The following is a 4,609-nucleotide window of genomic DNA, read 5'->3' as shown; positions in this document are numbered from 1 at the left end:
TTTTAGCGACCCCCCATGCTGAATTATTTGTGATTTTTTGTTTCAGTAGCTAGGGTTGTTATTTTTGGCTGAATTTTTTTGTGGTAACTTCTTTTAATCCATATTTTGTGGGAAAAATAGCTAGAGCCTTTAGTTTGGTCAGATTTCAAAGTTTCAAAAAAGTAGCAAATTTTGTGTTTGTCAAAACTTCAAACGGCCATAACTTTTGCTCCGGTTATCAGAATCGCAATTACTATATATGCATTTGGGTTGAAAAAATTTCCTACGCCGTGTATGCTGGCCATAGGCCGGCTGAGGTCTCCATCGTCCAAAAAAAGTGATTCTGTCAAAAGTTTTTTATTTTTCAAGTTTTATTCACTTATTTTTCTTAACCTACCAATTTTAGCTTTCATAGTTAGACTTTGAATTTTTGTCTGAAATTTTTTGTGCTATCTTCTCATCATTTTAAAAGATTGCTCACAAAATTTCAAGTTATTTGGATATCATTTGAGGGTAGCTGTAGTTCAAACCTACACCTTTATTTACATGACAAGGCAACTAGTTGTGCATGCTGAATGTAGTGTATGACTAGAGGCAATCCATCTGACTTACAACCCTTTGACCCTGAGATAGATAGGACATTTCATAGATTAGTTAGGCATCATTTTATACCTTTTGATCATCCTGAGCATTCCATTACTGGTGAATCTGTGCATTCTGTTATTGGTGATTTTGAACGTCCTGATTTGGAGCATTATAATTTTGAGCATTCTGATTGTGAGCATTCTAATTTTGCACATTCTGAGAACATGGCACAACCTCCACCCCGTGAGAGGACTCTAAGGGAAATGGTTGCACCTGATTTCACCTACGAAAGCTTGTGCATCCAATACCCTGATGAGGATGTCCCATATGTTCTTAAAACTGGACTGATTCATTTGCTTCCAAAGTTTCATGGCCTTGCAGGTGAAGACCCGCACAAATATTTGAAGGAATTTCATATTGTCTGCTCCACCATGAAACCCCCAGATGTCCAAGAGGATCACATATTTCTAAAGGCTTTTCCTCATTCATTAGAGGGAGTGGCAAAGGACTGGCTGTATTACCTTGCTCCAAGGTCCATCACGAGCTGGGATGACCTTAAGAGAGTATTCTTAGAAAAAAATTTCCCTGCTTCCAGGACCACAACCATCAGGAAGGATATCTCAGGTATTAGACAACTCAGTGGAGAGAGCCTGTATGAGTACTGGGAGAGATTTAAGAAACTATGTGCCAGTTGCCCCCACCATCAGATTTCAGAGCAGCTTCTTCTCCAATATTTTTATAAAGGACTCAGTAATATGGAGAGAAGTATGATAGATGCTGCTAGTGGTGGAGCCCTTGGAGACATGACTCCTGCTGAAGCCAGAAATTTAATTGAGAAGATGGCTTTGAACTCCCAGCAGTTTAGCGCCAGAAATGATGCCATAGTCATTGGAGGAGTGCATGAGGTAGCTACAAACCCATCTGCATCATCTGAAACTAAGAAGCTTGAAGGCAAACTGGATGCATTGGTTAACTTGGTAACCCAGCTGGCCTTGAATTAGAAATCTGTTCCTGTCGCAAGGGTTTGTGGTTTGTGCTCCTCTGCTGACCACCATACAGACCTTTGCCCTTCAATGCAGCAACCTGGAGCAATTGAGCAACCTGAAGCTTATGCTGCAAACATTTACAATAGACCTCCTCAACCTCAGCAGCAAAATCAACCACAGCAGAACAATTATGACCTCTCCAGCAACAGATACAACCATGGATGGAGGAATCACCCTAACCTCAGATGGTCCAGCCCTCAGCAACAACAACAACAGCCTGCTTCTTCCTTCCAAAATGTTGTTGGCCCAAGCAGACCATACATTCCTCCACCAATCCAACAACAGCAACAACCCCAGAAACAACCAACAGTTGAGGCCCCTCCACAAACTTCCCTCGAAGAACTTGTGAGGCAAATGACTATGCAGAACATGCAGTTTCAGCAAGAGACCAGAGCCTCCATTCAGAGCTTAACCAATCAGATGGGACAAATGGCTACCCAATTGAATCAACAAAAGTCCCAGAATTTTGACAAGTTGCCTTCTCAAGCTGTCCAAAATCCCAAAAATATCAGTGCCATTTCATTGAGGTCGAGAAAGCAGTGTCAAGGACCTCAACCCGTAGCACCTTCCTCATCTGCAAATGAACCTGCCAAACTTCACTCTACTCCAGAAAAAGGTGATGACAAAAATTTACCTAACAATTTCTGTGCAGGTGAATCTTCTTCCACAGGTAATTCTGATTTGCAGAAGCAGCACATTTCCCCTCTTCCATTCCCTCCAAGAGCAGTTTCCAACAAAAAAATGGAAGAGGCAGAGAAAGAGATCTTGGAAATGTTTAGAAAAGTAGAGGTAAACATACCTCTGTTGGATGCAATAAAGCAAATTCCAAGATATGCCAAATTCTTGAAGGAGCTGTGCACTAATAAGCGGAAGCTTAAAGGAAGTGAATGGATTAGCATGGGCAGAAATGTCTCCGCATTGATTGGTAAATCTGTTCCTCAAATTCCTGAAAAATGCAAAGATCCAGGTACATTCAGCATACCTTGTATTATAGAGAATAGTAAGTTTGACAATGCCATGCTAGATTTAGGAGCTTCTGTTAGTGTTATGCCTCTGTCTATTTTTAATTCTCTATCTCTAGGCCCCTTGCAGTCAACTCATGTGGTAATTCATTTAGCTAATAGAAGTGTTGCCTGCCCTGTTGGTTTCATAGAAAATGTCTTAGTTAGAGTTGGTGAACTGATTTTCCCTGTTGATTTTTATATTTTGAATATGGAAGATGGATTTTCACAAGGATCAGTTCCCATCATTCTAGGCAGACCCTTTATGAAAACTGCTAGAACTAAGATAGATGTTTATGCAGGCACACTATCCATGGAGTTTGGTGATATAACTGTTCATTTTAATATTCTGGATGCTATGAAATACCCATCTGAAGATCTTTCTGTATTTCGTGTTGAAATAATTGACCATGTTGTTGATGAATACATGACTGATCTTTATTCTAATCTGCATGCCTCTCACTCTTCATGCATTGAGTCTGAAATTGTACTTGATCATATGTCTAAATTTGATGCTGAGAGTGAATCTGAGATTGATATTGATTGCATGCCTGGTGGTGGCGTTTTACCTCTTGAGATTGATTTTATAGAGTCAGATAGGACTAACCATGTTTCAGGAAGTACACATACCTCTGACTTTCTTTATGAGGTAAAGGCTGAGAAACCATCTCCTTCTACCACTGTCCAGCCGACCACACCAGAATTGAAGCCTCTGCCATCAAATTTAAAATACGCTTACTTGGATGATAGCAAGAGTTTTCCAGTGATTATATCTGTCTCTCTTGCTGATGAGCAAGAGGAGAAGTTGTTGTCAGTTCTCAAGAAGCATAAGAAGGCTATAGGCTGGACCTTGGCGGACATTCCTGGTATTAGCCCATCCACATGTATGCATCGAATAAATTTAAAGGATGGAGCTAAACCAGTAAGACAGCCACAGACAAGACTTAACCCGGTGATTCTTGACGTAGTGAAGAAGGAGATAACCAAGCTTTTGCAAGTTGGAATCATTTATCCTATCTCCGACAGCCAATGGGTGAGTCCCGTCCAAGTAGTCCCGAAGAAGACCGGCCTCACAGTGATAAAAAATGAGAAGGAGGAGCTAATTCCTACTCGGGTGCAGAACAGTTGGAGAGTCTGCATTGACTATAGGACGCTGAACTAGGTTACCATAAAGGACCATTTTCTCCTGCCATTCATTGACCAGATGCTTGAACGCCTGGCAGGTAAATCCCATTACTGTTTCCTTGATGGTTTTTCTGGTTATATGCAAATTACTATTGCTCCTGAGGATTAGGAAAAAACCACATTCACCTGCCCCTTCGGCACTTTTACTTATAGGAGGATGCCTTTCGGCCTGTGCAATGCCCCTGGCACCTTCCAGCAGTGCATGATTAGTATTTTCAGTGATTTTTTAGAAAATTGCATAGAGGTGTTTATGGATGATTTCACTGTATATGTGATGTGCCATCATTTTCTTCTATTTTCTAAACCCTTTTTGCACCATTTTAATTACTGATTGGTCTTAATTGTCAATTAATTAGGCAGTTTTATTATTTGGGCCCATTTAGCTAATTTGATGTTTTTAATCTAATTTCAGGAATTAATGAAACATTGGGCTTAATCCGGATTTTGGTTGTGGACTTGAAGAGGGCAAATAAAGCAGCGCTTACCTTAGTTAATTTCTAATTAGGAAATTTTGCAATTTTATTTTATGTTGTTCAGTGTTTATTTCGTTTTGGGCCAGAGTATTGTAATAGGGCCCAGCGACTTTGAGTGACTCTTTTTAAATAGTAGCCTTGGGATTCGTGCAAGGCATTCTGTTATGCTATTTTCATTATTTAGAGCTTTGGTTTTAGGTTTTCACATTTTTCTGTTCTCTTGTTACGGTTTTCGTTCTTAATGCAAATTTCCGTTTTCTGCTTCTAATTACGAGTTCATTCTTGCTTCTTCTTCTACTTTCATTTACGTTTCTGTTCATTTACGTTTCTGCTTCATGTT

At 40.0% G+C, this 4,609-nt stretch overlaps 1 non-coding gene across 1 annotated transcript; it reads right to left on the bottom strand.

Moving 5' to 3' along the window:
• Positions 1–1,166: 1,166 nt before the first annotated feature.
• LOC114391328 lies at positions 1,167–1,273 on the bottom strand. Its single transcript, XR_003662120.1, has one exon. It is a non-coding gene; the product is annotated as a small nucleolar RNA R71 (small nucleolar RNA).
• Between the last annotated feature and the right edge of the window lie 3,336 nt (positions 1,274–4,609).

Source organism: Glycine soja, chromosome 16, assembly GCF_004193775.1.
Source record: "Glycine soja cultivar W05 chromosome 16, ASM419377v2, whole genome shotgun sequence".
Lineage (NCBI taxonomy): Eukaryota > Viridiplantae > Streptophyta > Magnoliopsida > Fabales > Fabaceae > Glycine > Glycine soja.
This window is presented reverse-complemented; position numbering and strand designations above follow the sequence as displayed.